This window comes from Podarcis vaucheri (genome assembly GCF_965113315.1).
Source record: "Podarcis vaucheri genome assembly, chromosome: 6".
Taxonomy (NCBI): domain Eukaryota; kingdom Metazoa; phylum Chordata; class Lepidosauria; order Squamata; family Lacertidae; genus Podarcis; species Podarcis vaucheri.
Genome location: NC_138764.1, coordinates 63,092,133 through 63,109,903, shown reverse-complemented (window position 1 = coordinate 63,109,903; position 17,771 = coordinate 63,092,133). Strand labels below are relative to the sequence as shown.

The 17,771-nt window shown below is 43.4% G+C and overlaps 1 protein-coding gene across 2 annotated transcripts in view; it reads left to right on the top strand.

The window, feature by feature from the left end:
* Positions 1-17,771, top strand: part of TFEB (transcription factor EB) — a 73,230-nt gene that overhangs the window by 40,635 nt on the left and 14,824 nt on the right. For both annotated transcript variants that reach the window (XM_082226866.1, XM_082226867.1), the window contains exon 2: positions 2,040-2,158. The gene's annotated coding sequence lies outside the window, so the exon portion shown is untranslated. The remainder of the gene's footprint in view (positions 1-2,039; positions 2,159-17,771) is intronic.

Here is a 17,771-nt window from a genome sequence, read left to right as displayed (position 1 = left end):
CATGGCTTGTAGAGTTTTGTGAGCGGTGAAGGTCATTCTGCAGGGTCTACGTTCTTACCTGGCCTGCACTACGTTCTGCAGGGTTAGGGCTATAATATGCACAGAGAACTTCTCCGCCTTGCAGGGCCCCACAGTGTCTGCACACCAGTCCTGAGCAGTGGTGGGTTTTCATTTTTTTAAAAAACATGAGGAGGTGCTGACACTCGCATTTTGTTAAAAGTGTTGCGGGCACCAGCATAAAATGGGTGTTATGGGCGGCATAATCCGAGATATTATGGTGCCCTGTGTCATAACAAAAAAAGTGCTGGGCCTGAAGATGTCTCTCTGTGCGTGTTTATAGGCATAATGTATATAATGTGAGGTGAGGGGATTTCTTTGAGGTCTCTTGAAGAAAGTACAAATTCTTATTTTAGGTAGATGTTATGTTGTGTTATATATATATATATATATATTCTGGCAAGCCAATAACTAGAAATAGAATCCGTCTCCTATCACCTCCCAAGGAAGAATGATTTTAGGAGACTGGCAACACCTCCTTCTTGAGTAGGGTGAGGGATCTGTAACCCAACCTACCCCTGGATGTTTTGCCTGTGCTATATATAGTAGCTGGCCTCTTGGAAGTTTGTTTTTATCCCTCTTGGTAAATATATTTTTTGCAGCCATCAGACACCCCTTCCCCCACCCCCACCAAAGGTTCAAAATAGGAGTAACTGATGGAATTAGCAGTCTATGCTCTATAGGAAAAAGGAACATGTGTACTTGTTATCCTGTATAAATGACTAAAGGACCCCCCCCTTTTCTTTTTACTAAATATTGAGGAGGGATGGCTCTTGACTGCATTAATCATTAACTGCCCTGAGCAAGCACAACCGTTAACTTGAGCGTACAACTGAGCTAAAGTAATGGGAGATACAGTCTGCTGCTAGATTTATGAACTGTGAATGAAAACGACTCCTCATATCTAAGGCACTGCCAGGTTGAATCTTCCTCACTTTGCAACTGGCGGTGTCATCTGCTCTGGTGCAACATGCTGCCCAGCATGAATTCTCTGCTTACACCTACAGTGATGTTCACCCGCCTGCGCTTTGTGCCCTCTTTGAACAGCTGTGAAGGACTCTTCAGTGTGCAAAAATGTTTGGGTGTTTCAGCCTCCTAGTGAGTGGCACTGTGAAACAATCCTGTTTCTCCTTGGGCTATGATTGCAGCTTTTTGTTCAGCTTTAAAATGCCCTCATCTGAAATTTAGAGACAGGAGAAACTGCAGATGGGTAAACAGCTGATAGGGGAAGGGGCAATAGGTCAGGGGCAGAGCATTTTCTTTACGTTCAGAATGTCCCTGGTGTCTCTAGCTAGGGCTGGGAAAGACTTCTTCCTAGAACCCTGGAGATTTGCTGCCAGTTAGCATGGACAGATCTGAGCCAGATGGACCCAATGGTCTGACTTGATGTACCTCAAATTCCTATGTTTTTGACAGTTTTATCAAAGGTCAGCTCCCTTATTTGGCCATCTGAAGCCAGTCCCTCTGGTGACGGTGTGGGAAGTGAACTTTCAAGTCAGGTGTCACAAACTCATGACTTCTTGAATTGCAGACTGTTATGGTGGCATTTGTGGGTTTTTAATACATGGCTTGCTCTTGCTGGATTTCCCCTAACCACAAAATCTCATCTAGCGTACCATGCTTGTGTTTACTACCTATCCAACAAATTCATTCTCAGTGATGGTTGCAAAGCTAAGTGCCATATGGGGACCAGCAGCTTTTTGCCTGGCATTATATTATAACAATTGATCTTGACTTTTTAAAACCTTGTGTCTAAGACCAGTGATATGAATCCTGAAAAATTACAATGGTTTGGATAATAGGTGGAATTAGGAATGAATGTGCTGGGATGAATTTGCAATGCTATAGCTTCTCTTCTACATTACCTAGGCTTTCATGACTGGGATAGATGCTTTTTTTAAAAAAAAGAAGACATGGTACAATTTCCTGCCAGTTACTGATCTTGGTTTTTCCCATGCTTTTCTCCATTTTTTGAATTCTAGAAAGTCATACCAAAGGGACATCTGAACAAACGCTTCCTCCCATCCCATATGTGCCTTCCCAATCCTTGAGGTCATTGGAAGAGGCCCTATTGTGGGTGCCCCGTCCATCTAACAGTTGGGTGAGTAACAACCAGCTTTATATTTTGTGGCATTCCCAATGAGTGCGTTTTGTCTTCCAGGTTCTTTGAGGCAAGGGACAAGAACGTCCTTTTATCGAAAGCCTTTTTTTTTTTTTAGACCAATGCTGTTTATATTCAGATGTCATGATAGGTCATGGTTTAGTGTGCTTAAAATGAAACCAGCATCTCCCCAGGCTCATGTGCTCCCCTCTCTTCCATCGACACAGCCATGAGGCATTGAGAAGGGTTTGCTTCTGTTTTTGATTAACTGTGGCATCATACTTTGTCCAAAGCCTATAAATTCAATAATTCCAATATAGCAGTGCTAGGTTTGTGCTGCTGTGTTTGTATTGTTTCTGTTTTGAATCTTTTTATATGTTTTCTTATTGTTGTAATATTTTCAATACATTGTGTACTGTCCTGGGCTCCTTTAAGAAGAAGGTAAAGGTAAAGGGACCCCTGACCATTAGGTCCAGTCGTGACCGACTCTGGGGTTGCGGCGCTCATCTCGCTTTATTGGCCAAGGGAGCCGGCGTACAGCTTCCGGGTCATGTGGCCAGCATAACTAAGTCGCTTCTGGCAAACCAGAGCAGCGCACGGAAACACCATTTACCTTCCCGCCGGAGCGGTGCCTATTTATCTGCTTGTACTTTTAAGAAGAAAGATGGCACATAAACACAATAAATAATAAACAACATTACTTTACTTTACTTTACTTTACTTTATTTTACTTTATTTTACTCATACCCCGCCCATCTGGCTGGGTTTCCCACCCCACCTTTCCCCCAGGCATCTCAAAACAGCACACATGGTTCCTGCCTATTTTATCTACACAACAACCCTGTGAGGTAGGTCAGACTCAGAGCCAGTGACTGGCCAAAGGTCACCTAGTGAGCCTCATGGGTGGAGTGGGGGTTTGATACTACTACACTACACTGGCTCTCTTGTGTAAAGGAGAGAAAGTTGGCAGATGAAACTTTTTACATCGTAGAGCTGAAACTGACAGGATTTGCATAGTAGCCACTTGGCACTACATAAAGGCCAATTCACTAGCACTAGAAGTGTTTGCAATCAAAAGCTCCTCAAAAAACCAGACCAGGCAGCCAGAGGTATAGTTCCTTCAGAAAACACAAAGCAGGGTGGGCGGGTTCCTTTTTAGTATCATCTCTCCGGCCTATGGAGGATCAAAAGCAAAGTATCAGGTGTCCATAACTTTAGGGCTGGTTTTCGTATACTGTCTGCCTCCACAGAAATACTTTCGGAATGATTCCTGTGGAAGGATGTGTGTGGAAAATGAATGTCTGAAGGCTGGTAACAGGTGCTCAAAAGCAGAATGGAAATGTTTGTGGGTTGTGCTACAGTTTTCCTGCATTTGATGTAACTGATCCAAATCCTCAGCATTTAGGAAAGAAGAGAGCCTGGATTGTAACTCTTGACTAGTTTGGCATTTGGTATGAAACAAGCCTAATAAGCCAGAGGCTTGTACTGCAACACTAGTCCGAGTGGCCAAGGCAATGCAAATTGGCTTATCCCCATTTTGGCATAGCTGACACTGGCTAAAAGCTGAGGAGGGGCAATGGTTTCCCTGCTGTCAAAATTCCTGGCCTTAACCCTTGCCTAGTTCTGCAAAGCTGCCTTTTGTATGCAGCTCAGTGTGGCACACACTAGTTCTTTGTTAGCCAGAAGCTCCAGTTACTAAGGCTAGGATGCTCAGCAACTCATCAAGGGCAGATCTGTGTTTTGTATTCTGTGCCGTCCTCAAGGAGTGCCAATGGTACCAACTTCCTGCTATCTTCTTTTCTGACTTGATTGGGCAGCACGGGGGACAAATAAAAACTAAGTTTTTATTATTATTACTTTTAAAGACTTTAATTACAACAGAAGAGGGTTCTGGTGTAGATAGATTTTTTAAAAAATGAGCCACTTTTTTTAGCCAGCGTAAAATAAAGTGTACCCCGTTTTTGCCTGGCAAACATTGGAGGTCATGGTGTCATAAAGCCCTGATTGTAATCACAGCCTTTCTTGCTAGGAGGAGGGTTGAGGCCCAGCCTCAGTTTCCTCCAAAGCAGGTGTGCTGTCTAAGCCACAGCAAGAAGAGTTTGCAAAAGTTTCTATAGCTCTGGGGCATGAGGTTCTCAGGAAGGAAGGAAAGATGAGAGAGTGATTTGGGTAGTGGGTTGGCATTTGGGGCAGCTGTGCTTTAGCCTCTGCTTTTGCTACAAGTCTTTCTGTGATCATCATTCAATAAGCCATACCTTTCTATTTGGGATGGGAGGTGTGTGTGTGTGTGTGGGGGGGAAAGGAGATATTAGCCTGTATTACAGAATGGCAAGAAAGGGGTTATGAAGTCAAGACATACTGGGTGAATATTTGGTGACCATTTGTCAAGCAGTAACTTATAACAGTGGACATGTAGGGAGTGGGTAATTGCTAGCCGTGATTGTGAGTAGAAGTTTCCTTCCTGCTCAGTAAGAAATATGAGAAAGTGGAAGAGGGTAGAATTCTGCTCCTGCTGCATGGTTGCATACTGACCACTTTATAGATAGGAGGATTTTCACCCAGAAAAGTATTTGGGCATCCATTCAACATTTGAATTTCCAACTTCTGAGTCAGACTCCAAGGACAGCATCCCAAGTATATCATACCTCCTCCTTTTTTTCTTCCTTCTCGGTAGTTTTTGCTGAAAAAGACTGGAGCCTGAATCATTAAGTTTCTCAGTTGAACCCATTACAGTGCAATGCCATCTTAGTGGGGAAGCATCAGGCACCTGAAAAGCATACAAAAAGAGCAGCAGCTCTGGAAGAAGGAAGGTTGGTCAATAGGACAGTTCCTCCTCCACCATCCATGGTATTCTCTATGCCTTTCTGATGTTGCCTTTGGCAAATTGTTAGCATCCTTTTGTGAGGTGGCTTGTGCCTATAGTAAAACAGACAGCAATCATTTTGTCCCCTTTGCTACTGGTATTTTAAATATGGCAAATATTCTATGAGGCATGTGGATCCCATGAGGCAGTTTGGAGCCAAAGGGTTCAGAACAAGCAAGGCATGTTTCTCTCACCTTGAAGTCCCTGGGGCAAATTCACCTCTGGTGAATAGCCCAGCTATTGGTTGGGTATCTTTACATTTACTGATATCTACTTGGCTGCTCTGTTTCATTTGCCACAAGCTGAATGTTTTGTTCACCACTGCTCAGGTGTTATGTCCGAACAGGAAATATCCACCTCTGTTGGGGACACAGGGCTGTGCATGCCAAATGTCCCCATCTACCTCAGCACTGCTTTCTGTGTTCCAGACCTCCTTGTGGTTGAGCAAAGGGAGGTCTGAAGGTGGCTTCTGCCAGGACTGCTGATTCTGCAGAGGCTTCTAGTGTGTTCAGTGTGGGTAAAAGTCTCCTTCTGTCGTTTTCTGCTCAGCATTCTGAGACTGAATGGGCAAGGACAGTAGTATTAGATGCTGTTGTCTGGTCCTCTGTGACCCCAACACAGATTGCAATGAGGTTCAGGCAATGAGTAGAGCTTTACCCATGATTAGTGTGGTTATCCCAGTCAGTGCCAATTCTGTTGTTGTTGATGGAACTGGACTTTGAAGTGGCTATCAGTGGGGAAGTTCAGGCCATTCAGATGATGTGTATTTCCCAGACTTGCACAGGACCCAGGACAGAACATCCTTACTGCCTCCTTACTGCCTCCCTATATGATGCCAGTGGCCAGATATTGGCACAGTAATGGAGGCGGAGATTAGTGCTGCATAGGTTCTTCCAGCTCCAGTAGTCATGCAGTTGCAGGGAGAAAAATATCTATATATCTATATCTATATATCTATATAGATGATATAGATAAAGATATACAGTCGTACCTTGGATCCTGAACACCTTGGTACTTCGACGTTTTGGCTCCCGAATGCCGCAAGCCTGGAAGTGAGTGTTCTGGTTTGCAAACATTCTTTGGAATCAGAACGTCCAACAGGGCTTCCATGGCTTCCGATTGGCTGCAAGAGCTTCCTGCAACCAATCAGAAGCGGCACTTTGGTTTCCGAATGTTTTGGAAGTCGAACAGACTTTCGGAATGGATTCCGTTTGACTTCCAAGGTACAACTGTAGATCACTTGTGGGAGGAAATTAGCAAAAATAAACAAAATTAACAAAATAATTGGCTGGATCCCTAGATCCAAAGTTCAGGGCTAAACACACTCTTCAGCAAGAGAGATCCCCCCAGCAGAATTTAAAAGTCACAAAAGCAACCAGCAGGGAAAGCGTGGGAATATAGGCTGTAAAACCCTTTTAATATCCTGGCAAGTCCACTACCAGCAGTTTAGTTTTTTGATATATATGAGGGGGAAAAGAGGGAGCAGTTGCTAGTAAAATGTCGTAATTGCTTAAAGCTTCATATTCGACTGCAAATCACTAAATAAATAGTCAATTAAATGTCACAGTTAGTTAAGTCACATACTTCTGTTATGCCTGTATAAGTATTCTAAGGAAGCCAGTGAGCGATTTAAGGATTATTATGCTGCTTCATCAAAGTATCTTCTGTGGTGTCGTATTGATTTTTGCGTGCTCATGAATAATGGTATGTTAAACAGGATAGTTGACTGGCATCCCATCAGGCATTTCTAATTGTTTTGAAACTTTCCAAGGCATTGCGCTGAGGCACTGAATTCTGCATGATACTAAAGAGGCTCTCACCAACTGGAAAAGCAGGAGTCTACTGAAGAATATCGGAGTTTGCAAACTTCACATCCTCCTTTGAATGCAAACCTTTGATTTCATTTCATAAAATTTATGTACCACTTATTTGTAACAAACAAACTACAAAGTAGTTTACAAAAGAATACACGGATAAAATTAGCAATCAAAACTGCTATTTAAAACATTCAAAAAGCAATTTAAATTAATGATAATCTAAAAACAGTATTTATTTGTTTTGAACTTGCATCGTCAGTCTGCTCCACTTCCTGAGATGTAAGTAGTAGTACAAGATCAATTTCAACAACACACTAGTTACCATATTTTTCGCTCTATAAGACTCACCCAACCATAAGATGCAACTAGTTTTTAGAGGAGGAAAACAAGAAAAAAAATATTCTAAATCAAATGTTGTGGAAGAGCCTTTGCACGGCTATCCCTGAAGCCAGAACAGCAAGAGGGATTGCTGCGCAGCTCTCCCTCTTGCTGTTCTGGCTTCAGCGATAGCTGCGCAGCCTGCATTCGCTTCATAAGATGCACACACATTTCCCCTTAGTTTTTAGGAGGGAAAAAGTGCGTCTTATAGAGAGAAAAAATACATTTAGCATTTGGCTTAGTTTTCATTCTAGAGGAAACCATGGTTTGTATCTTACCATGATGAGCTGCAGTACTTACTAGTGCATGCTGCCCAATCGCTCCCACTTTGCTCCACTGTTCCTGGAGCTGGAAGAAACAAACTATGAAGCTTGGTATTACACACAAATCAGTGCTTGTGGTTTGCTGCTTCCCCAACAAACCATGAGTGAGAAGCTAAGGTTTGCTGTTGCCTTACTGCTTGTATTTTGCTTGGAACAAACAAATCACTAGCATTGGTTCACATGCAAGTAACAATAAGCCCAAACCTCATGGTTTGTTTCTTCTAGTTCCAGGCCCAGGCAGGGTCGTTCAAAGCAGGAGCAATTGAGCACTATGCACTAACATGCTGCTTGTTCACAGTAAGCCATGGTTTATTGCTTACCATGGATTACCGTAACGTGAAAGCTGGGCCTATTCTGAACTCAAAAACACATGATATGTGCACATATGCACAGTAAAGCAAATTATAGATAGGTAGCCGTGTTGGTCTGCCATAGTCAAAATAAAAAAATTCCTTCCTGTAGCACCTTAAAGACCAACTAAGTTAGTTCTTGGTATAAGCTTTTGTGTGCATGCACACTTCTTCAGATACACTGAAACAGAAGTTGCCAGATCCTTCTATATAGTGAGAAGGTGGGGAGGGGTATTACTCAGAAGGGTGGTGGGAATCTGCCCATCTCCGATTCCCACCACCCTTCTGAGTAATACCCCTCCCCACCTTCTCACTATATAGAAGGATCTGGCAACTTCTGTTTCAGTGTATCTGAAGACGTGTGCATGCACACAAAAGCTTATACCAAGAACTAACTTAGTTGGTCTTTAAGGTGCTACAGGAAGGAATTTTTTTATTTAAAGCAAATTATGTTATACACAAACGTGGGGAAATACTACAAGTATTAGTGGATCATCATATTCTGCACTTGAAGCAAATTACTCTTAATCCCCCTTCACCTGTTTATTACATGGAGGGGTCTCCTCAGGATAGTACAAGAGGCTATGGAGTCACACTGCTGGCCCACCCATTGTCACACAATTAACTGGTCCCTCAGGTGTCCATACTTGGGACATCTGCATAGGGGAGGCCTACATGTGTGCGTGTGCATAACCCAAAATATTTTATAAACTAAATATAAAATAATTTATTTAAAAGAGTCTTGAATGCTACTCAGCTACTCAGTGGGCTCTGAGTGGAAAATGCTGAAATTTTCTCTCTCTCAAACGTTTTGTGCATTTGGACACTCAGTGATGAGAAAGGAGAGCATGTGTTAAGGTACAGTGGTACCTTACAGACGCTTCAGGTTACAGACTGCACTAACCCCAGAAATAGTACCTCAGGTTAAGAACTTTGCTTCAGGATGAGAACAGAAATCGCGCGGCGGCAGCGGGAGGCCCCATTAGCTAAAGTGGTATCTCAGGTTAAGAACAGTTTCAGGTTAAGAACGGGCCTCCAGAATGAATTAAGTTCTTACCTGAGGTACCACTGTACAGCAGAAACAAATACTATGCTGTAAGAACAGCCATGGACATGACATTTTGGAAGTTGGTCTATAATGCTAGTGGGTCCCCCGAGACTGCGGGCGCAGGGCCACAGGCCTCATAGCCCTGGCCTTGTACTTATGACTTGGTACTCTGGCATTTCACTAACTGTTTCTGTGGTGATTCACATCAGGATGTGAAGGTTTGTCATTCTGTTAGCGAATGCCCACTCCTTCTTCCCTTGTGTGTGGGTGCATGTTCAGGTGTCACTTTAACCCATTCCTTTCTTTTTGTGCAGCTTAATTTTTCAAGGCACACTTTAGGCTCTTTCATGGCACACTGTTGTGGCCTGGTAAATTGTGTGAGTAATCACAAGGCCCAGATGTGGTTTGGAGAGCAAACTCTGAGGGCTCCTCCTCACTTCTGTTTGTCTCTTGGTTTTCAGGCATGGGTCTGATAGGTTTTTCTTTTGTTCCACTGTTTTCTCCGGGAAAACCCATTGCAGACCCTCCAATTTCCCTATTTTCCAGGGACGTCCCTGATTTAGAGAAGCCGTCCTGGTTTCTGATTTGATCCTGGAATGTCCTGGTTTTGCTTAGGATGTCCCTACTTTCAATGGAGAAATGTTGGAGGGTATGGTAGGATGTCCCTATTTTCATTGTAGAAATGTTGCACAAATACATACAATTATTGAAGTAACGCTTTGACAATACAGTGGAACCTCGTGTTACGTACCATCCTCCTTACGAATGCTTCTGGTAACGAGCTCCGCTATCCCGGAAGTAGATGCTCCTGGTTGCAAACTTTGCCCCGGGATGCAAGCAGAAGTCATGCACTGGAGCGCAGCAGCAGCAGCAGGAGGCACCATTAGCGAAAGTGCACCTCATGTTAAGAACGGTTTCGGCTTAAGAACGGACCTCCAGAACAAATTAAGTTTGTAACCGGAGGTACCACTGTAACTGTCCTTCCCTCTATGTTTCTGTATGATCTGCAGGTAACTCTAGGTGGACTGTGTAAATTTGTTTTGCTGGTATGAAATTGTCCCCCCCCCCCATCTAAAGACGGCAGAGGGGGGAAAATCATTTTATTATTTAATTTCTTAAATGAAAGATTGCCCTTCTGTGCCCATCTAAATTCAAGGGTAGGATAATTCTGACTGCACATTTCCTCCAGTGGTATTTCTGAGAATCTTGTGCCCTGCTTCTATAAGTGGAATACATTACAAAATGTCCCTTTGGCTAGTGGCTAACCCTGTGAACTGTTGTGCACTGTGATCCCCAATTCTTGTGCAGTACAGAAAGTAGACCCTCCTCAATTCATTAAGAGCATAAGACTGCAGACTTAGGCTAAAAGTCTAAACATGCCTACTAGCATTGAAGTCTGAGCGAGACTTTCTTCCAAGCAGACATGCATAAGGTGTTTCTGTTAGTGTTCCATGTGGCTTCACTGCTGGTTTACATTCTCCTTCCTTCAGATGTCCTGTTCTCTTTCCCCGCCCATCCTGTGAATGAGTCAGAGTGAAAGCAGAAGCTGATGAACGTTACATAGGGTGAAGCCAAGCAGAGCCAGCAGGGCTATTTTAAAACTCTATTGGTTTCCAATTCTCCCTGTCTTTTATGCAGGGCTTAGGCTTGCCTTGCCCTATTGCTCTAGATGAAGTTCTCATTCTGAGGTGATGAGTGCTGGAATTTCCTTGGGGGAAAACCTGCATAGAATTCTCTGCTTTGTGACCTTGGTGAGTCTTCTTTTATGATAAAAAGAGTGGGGAAGAGACCCATAGTAGTGGAAGCAGAGAAATTGCTGAGAACCAGTGAAAGGTTGAAGAAGCCAAGAATATCTTCTAAATTGCTAATTCATCCAAATTTGGAGGAGGTAACAGGGCTTCAGCTGATCTCTGGATTTAGGGATTTGAGGGAGGCAATGCTCATGGGACTTGTCTTTCTACTTGTACCTGGTTATTACATGTGTAATTTCTGATATGCTTTCAGGTGGTCCATGAGAATATAACAATAATTTAATTCCAGAAGAATAAACATACAAGTCGTATGCACAAAAGGGCTTGTGGTGGCTTGAAAGATTGTGCCATAAACTTCAATGGCCCAACTAGAGTCCACTTTATCATCCAGTACATGAAATGTTATACTGAGTTGGCACACACACACACACACACACACACACACTGAGAGAGAGGTCGAGGTGAAAAGACTGAGATGTCAAAAGACAGTCTCTCACATCTCCATGCAAAACTGAAATGTACACAAGATATCCTGCCCTTATCTTGTATACACTGTTGTTTTGCATAGAAATCTCAGACTGTACCTCTGCATTCCATGGCCTTTTGGCTGCTCTGTTTGCATTCACCCCCCTCTAAACTTTGTGTGTGCATGCATTTCTCCTCCTCCCAGATATATAATCCCCCAGGTGAGAATAATACTTCTTGTGCCTAATGAATTGAGCTGTAGTACATGAAACCTTATGTGCTACCTCAAAAATAAAGCAAATTAAGGTATTTCCCTAAGCCAGTGGTGGCCAAACTTGGCCTTCCAGCTGTTTTTGGACTACAACTCCAATCATCCCTAGCTAACAGGGCCAGTGGCCAGGGGTGATGGGAATTGTAGTCCCAAAACAGCTGGAGGGCCAAATATGGCCACCAATACCCTAAGCAAAGTGATGGACACAGTTAAAGCTTCCTTCCATCTGCACTCAAGCCCATCTGGATGCATAGGGCTGGGAAACACTTAAAAACCTGGACAGCTGCAATGTAGTTAGTGTAGACTATATTGATGTATATGGAGCAGTGGTCTGACTTAGTATGCATCCTGGGTAAAGGGAAAAGTTTACCTAGGCAACAGATTGATTCATACTCCATGTCTTTGAGGTGTTTGCTGGTCAAGGGATTATTGTTGAGGGCAGATTTAAGAATTGGATCTGCATAGTGGTATATTACTAGTACATGTCATAGTTGCATATAGAGGTTTGTAACTATGTCTGTCTACTATTTTGTAACCCTTTCTCCATACAGTCGTTGTTTTGTTTGGAATGCACAGTATAGCTACACCAGAGTAAAGAATGGGTTCAAATTCTGGAAGCCTTTCAGGCTGTGTCCTACAGCACCTTTGGGCAACTGCTAGGGGCTCAGTACTCCAGCAGAACCCACTGACACTTGGTGCGGGCCACTCTTTAACACAGGGGTAGGCAACTTAAGGCCCAGGGGTCCAGCCTGCGGACAGTACGGGAATCAGCATGTTTTTACATGAGTAGAATGTGTGCTTCTATTTAAAATGCATCTCTGGGTTATTTGTGGGGCATAGGAATTCGTTCATTTTTTTCCTTCAAAATATAGTCCGGCCCACCATATGGTCTGAGGGACGGTGGACTGGCCCACGGCTGAAAAAGGTTGCTGACACCTGTTTAACACAACAGTAAAAAAAAACCTGGTACTCTGAGCTCCAGGACACTGTGAGAAATTAAAATGGTGGGCAGACTAAGCTGCCCAGCAGTGCTCAAATTATCATTCCTGCTGCCATTGCCAGGTAAGCCTGCTCCCCCCATCTCTCTCTTACAAACAAGTCAGAAAAGCAGGATTACAAAGTATGCAATTTTAGATTAATTGGCAAACTAAATGTTAATAAGTCCATCAAAGTCCATCAGTCCTTCTTATTACACACATGATGATTTGTGGTCATGATGCTACTGGAGCCTTCACATGTGATCCCGCTTTCAATAATATTTATTGAAAAAGTAGGCACAAGGAGGGGGGGGGGGGACAAGGAGAAGGGGACGACAGAGAACGAGATGCTTCATATCCCATAGCTTTCTGCTGACATCCCATGTTCTGGGCCTTTCTTGTCCCATTTTCATTGTACTACAGTGGTGCCTCGCAAGACAAAATTAATTCGTTCCGCGAGTTTTTCGCCTAGCGAATTTTTCGTCTTGCGAAGCACGGTGTCGGAAAAGTTTTGGAAAAGCTTCAAAAATCGCCAAAAACCTCAAAAAAGGCTACCACACCGTGTTTTATGAGTTGCTCCTCGAAGTCAAGTCACAACTGTATTAATGGTGTTAAGAAAAAGGAAACAAACTTGCAAAAAACGCAAGACGAAAACGTCTTGCGTTTTTTGCAAGTTTGTTTCCTTTTTCTTAACACCATTAAGCAAGCCCATAGGGAAATTCATCTTGCGAAGCAGCTCAAAAACCGCAAAACCGTTTCGTCTAGCGAGTTTTTCGTCTTGCGAGGCATTCGTCTTGCGGGGCACCACTGTACAGCCCATCCAGATAGGAATACAGTAATGTGGTGGCATGGAGGAATCTTTGCAGAAGGATCTAAAGCAGAATAAATCCACCACTAATAGATCTGTATTGATGCACCTGCAATAGAGCACTAGCCCTGTATAGAAATTGCATGCAGTGTACGTAAAATGTGATGCACACATGTCCTTTTTTGCAAGTTGCTTTGAAAGTGCTTTACAGTATAAGGAAAAGCAGGTTAGAACTTCTTGAAACAAATAAAAATACACTCCTTAAAACACACACACACACACAAATTAGAAGGCTGTACATTGTTAAGAAATTTGAAACTGAAAGAAACACTTAGGGCTCTAACATTTAATGAACCATTAAACTTATCAGTTTTAATAATCTTTTGATGCATTTAAAAAGCTTCCCCCAATTCAACGGGCAACGATTTTAAAAAAAGGAATATTTACTTTTTATATGAGCACTTAAAATGACCATAGGCAATAGCAACTGAGAACAGGAATTCATTCTTCATTCACTTCCTACACAAAAGGGAATTTCACTTATAAGATAGTGCCGGTTCTGAGGCATCATATTCAAAACAAAAGAATGCCCCGTGTCACCTGCTTGAAGAAATCTTAGTCAACCAGTCATATGACTTTTGGTTGATTTGCATTTGGATGAAAGCAATTATTTTGAAGCAAGAGGCATGCTTATCTTTTATTTTCTGGGTAGGCCTTGAGTGTTAGAAAGGGGTTTTTCTCCTGGACCTTAGAGACAGCAATGAAGGGGATAGAGGGGATTCTACCAGCCCGCCCCTCTCAAGATCAGTCTCTTCCTCTTCTTCTGACACTTCCTGCACCTCCTCCCCCATCTCCAACTACTAAAACTCTCTCCCTTCCTCCAGCCCTGGCTGCTGCCTCATGGGTGGCGCAGAACCCCATAAATCACTGCCCCCTTTGCCTGTATCATCACTGCCCTGCCTTTGCCACACACTCCTTGAAGACCTGCCAATACCTGGCATCTCCCCCTGTAGCAATAATCTCTCAGGCCACTTCACCAGGAGAGCGCATGAAGTACAGCAATCTATATCATAATCTCAGCATCCTATCACAACACACCAACCTCACATAACTCTGACAGGGAGTGTGGAACGGGGTTGCATTTCTCTGACCGCCGGTCCTGTGTGCTTAGAATCCGCTGATGGAGTTCCAAGGAGAAACAACACTTTGTTTTGCGTTTATTAATTTATTGAAAGCAATTCATTTTAGCCATTGTATACTGCTTCATCATAGCTGTCTCTATTCAGTGTACAGGAGATTAAAAATGTATAGGATTAAAAGTGTATAGGATTAAAAATGAGTTAAACCTGTAAATGAAAGAGTTGGAAGGGACCCCAGGGATAATCTAGTCCACCCATGCAGTAATGTCAGGATACCATTAAAAAGTTTGCAGGGTTTTAAAATTTTATTTTAAGTCTTCAGTAAGTGCCTTTCTTAAGGGACGCGGGTGGCACTGTGGGTTAAACCACAGAGCCTAGGACTTGCTGATCAGAAAGTCGGCGGTTCGAATCCCCATGACGGGGTGAGCTCCCGTTGCTCGGTCCCTGCTCCTGCCAACCTAGCAGTTCAAAAGCACGTCAAAGTGCAAGTAGATAAATAGGTACCGCTCCTGCAGGAAGGTAAGCGGCATTTCCATGCGCTGCTCTGGTTCACCAGAAGCGGCTTAGTCATGCTGGCCACATGACCCAGAAGATGTACACCGACTCCCTCGGCCAATAAAGCGAGATGAGCGCCGCAACCCCAGAGTCGGTCACGACTGGACCTAATGGTCAGGGGTCCCTTTACCTTTAAGTGCTTCTCTTACTTCAACTGGAAAGGAGTTGCACAACATTGTGCCCACAATACTGAACACACAGCTGCTTGTGGATATGAGTCAAGCCATGGAGGACCACAAACAGTGACTCTCCCAATGGCCTTGGTGGTCAAGCAGGGGTATGAGGGATCAGGGATTATGCACCAGAATGTGCATAATGTGTCATCTACATGTTTTATGCATAAAAGTGGCACCATAGAAAATTGTATGAATTGTGCATTGACTTGAAGCTGGCAATGAAAGCATATTTACCTTGAGATCTTACACACGCAAATGGTTGTTACCTTCCCCAAGCCTAGAACATAGGATAGGTTCAACCTAAGTGAATCAGTGCATTCTGTATTAATTTTAAGGCTGAGATGTGTTGAGATGTTCTCTTTCAGATGGTGTTTGGCTCATTTGTCTGTCCCAATTACAGTCATACCTCGGGTTACAGCTTCTTCAGGTTGCGTTTTTTTGCGTTGCGGACTGCTGAAACCCGGAAGTACCAGAACGAGTTACTTCCGGCTTTTGGCATGCGCAGAATTACAACCCGTGCGTGCGCAGACGCGGGTTGCGAACATGCACCCCACACGGATCATGTTCGCAACCCGAGCGCCCGCTATATTTCGAGAGATACTGGGTGCTATACTGAAGAGAATGAAAAAGCTAGAGAGGTCATAAGGAGGATCCTGGGAGAGTTTCCCAGGTATGAATTTGGGAGACTTATCACACAAGTTAGAACATATATTCCTATGGTGTAAGGAATGTTCTTGTTTCAGTTTGTTTGAGGTTAAGCTGATTTCTGAGCCAGAGTGCCTGTAGTCTATGAATAAGCTAACCATCGTGTGCCAGTTGTTATGTACTGCCTGTGTTATGACAGCAAGAAGGAATATGATCACTTTATCTATGCCCAGATAGGGCCTGTAAGCTCTTCACACTCCCTGACTGAAGAAGGCAGCTAGTAAAAGAGCTGAGGCGCTTTGAGGACAAAAGCTTAACCAGCAGGGTGTAAACTCCTGCTTACATATTTAGGAATCTGGAAAAGCAGCTGGATTCTTCCTCTGAAGTGCTGAGGAGGCCATGCAAAATTGCTCTGAAAGCATATTCGCTATAAGAGCTTACATATGGTTGCTAGCTTCCCTAAGCCTAAGTAAGGCATAGGATGGGTTAAACCTAAATGAATTTATTTATTTTTTAACCATCAAAAGCGCCCTGCATGCCTGATACACCAGCTGCTTATTCCAGGAAATAATCTCAGATACAATTTTTTCCAGTGGAGCATTGGTCAGACCACACCTGGAATATAGTCTCCAGTTCTAGATGCCACAATTTAAGAAGGATATTCAAATGCCACCCCAGTCATCAATTTGCTGTGGACCTTGGCCAAGCCATGGATTCCCCGCCTCTGCTTCCTACCTGTACTATGGACTTCATCGCACTGGGCTTTGTTCGATAGAATTGATTTGCCCCTGAAATGGTCCTGGTTTGACAGTCAAAATTACTACCTCTATTGGAGACCACTGGAATATGAGAGACAAGTTTGCTGGATGGGAGATTGATGGAATTTTTGGCAGGTGGGGGGCAGTGGACAACAGAGAGGCCACCACCCCTCTAGGTAATTGGTTCCATTGTTGAAATTCCCTTACTGTTCAACTGAACTCTATCCTCAATAAACCTAAGCCCCTTAGATCTAGTCCTCACTCCTGGGTAGTAGCAAACAAGTATTTGCCCTCTCCTAAGTGCTTGTATTATTATTCTTATTAGCTGATCAAAATGTGCTTAATCCCTTACTTCTCTAGCAAAATATTCCAGCAAATTGGTTGCATCTAATCAGTACAGTTTTATCTTTGGTGTTTTTCTTTATTTGCAGCCTGGGCATCTTTTCGTGATCCTGGCATAGGCTGGGCGCTATTATCCCTAACATGGGAAGAAGTGGCAGGACTGCAGTTCTCTAAGTAGTGATACTCTGAACCATATTTCATCCTCATGCCAGAGCAAACAAGGCCCTTATCTCTCTTGAATTCCATCTGTCTCTCATGTTTGGAGTCCAGGGACTCGGGGAACCACCTCTGCCTTCATTCAGCAAAGTTTAATATACACTTCTTGTCACCTGACCGGAGATGATAAGAAATCTGAATGAGGGCAGTGGGTTTCCATTTTCCGGGTCATTACAGGGCAAAGATTAATGTAGAAGGAAAGGGGATCATTAACTCACTTTGATGTTAAACTTATTATTTTTTAAGTGAGTGAATGAGGAGGCCAACACTGGGAACACCATTTTGTTAGCAGTTTTTGTGCTTGTGTTTTTTGAAAGGAAAGCAAGAATTCATGAAAGATAGCTATAGCTCATTCAGACATTTAAAATGAGGGCTGTGTTACATTGTCTCTGCTTTAATGAAAGTTTTTTGGTGGGGAAGCTGCTGTTTTTCTTGTTGTTGATTTTAATTATGATATGGTGTTTTGTTTTTAGCATTGTTTTGCTTGTAAGCTATTTATTGATAGATGGCTATATAAATTTAAGAAGAAGCGCCAGCGCTAATGGCTGCTCCCTCTCCGAGCTCCGGAGAGAGGACGGCTCTGCGAGTTCGGGTCTGACCCGCTACGGCAAGCGGGGGACCCCTAAAATCACAGGAACGGAGCCTGTGAACAAGGAGATTCGGTGGGCACCTGAAGCGCCCCCCTTTACCGCAGAAAGAGCCTTTTTAAAGGCTCCGGAACGACAACGGGG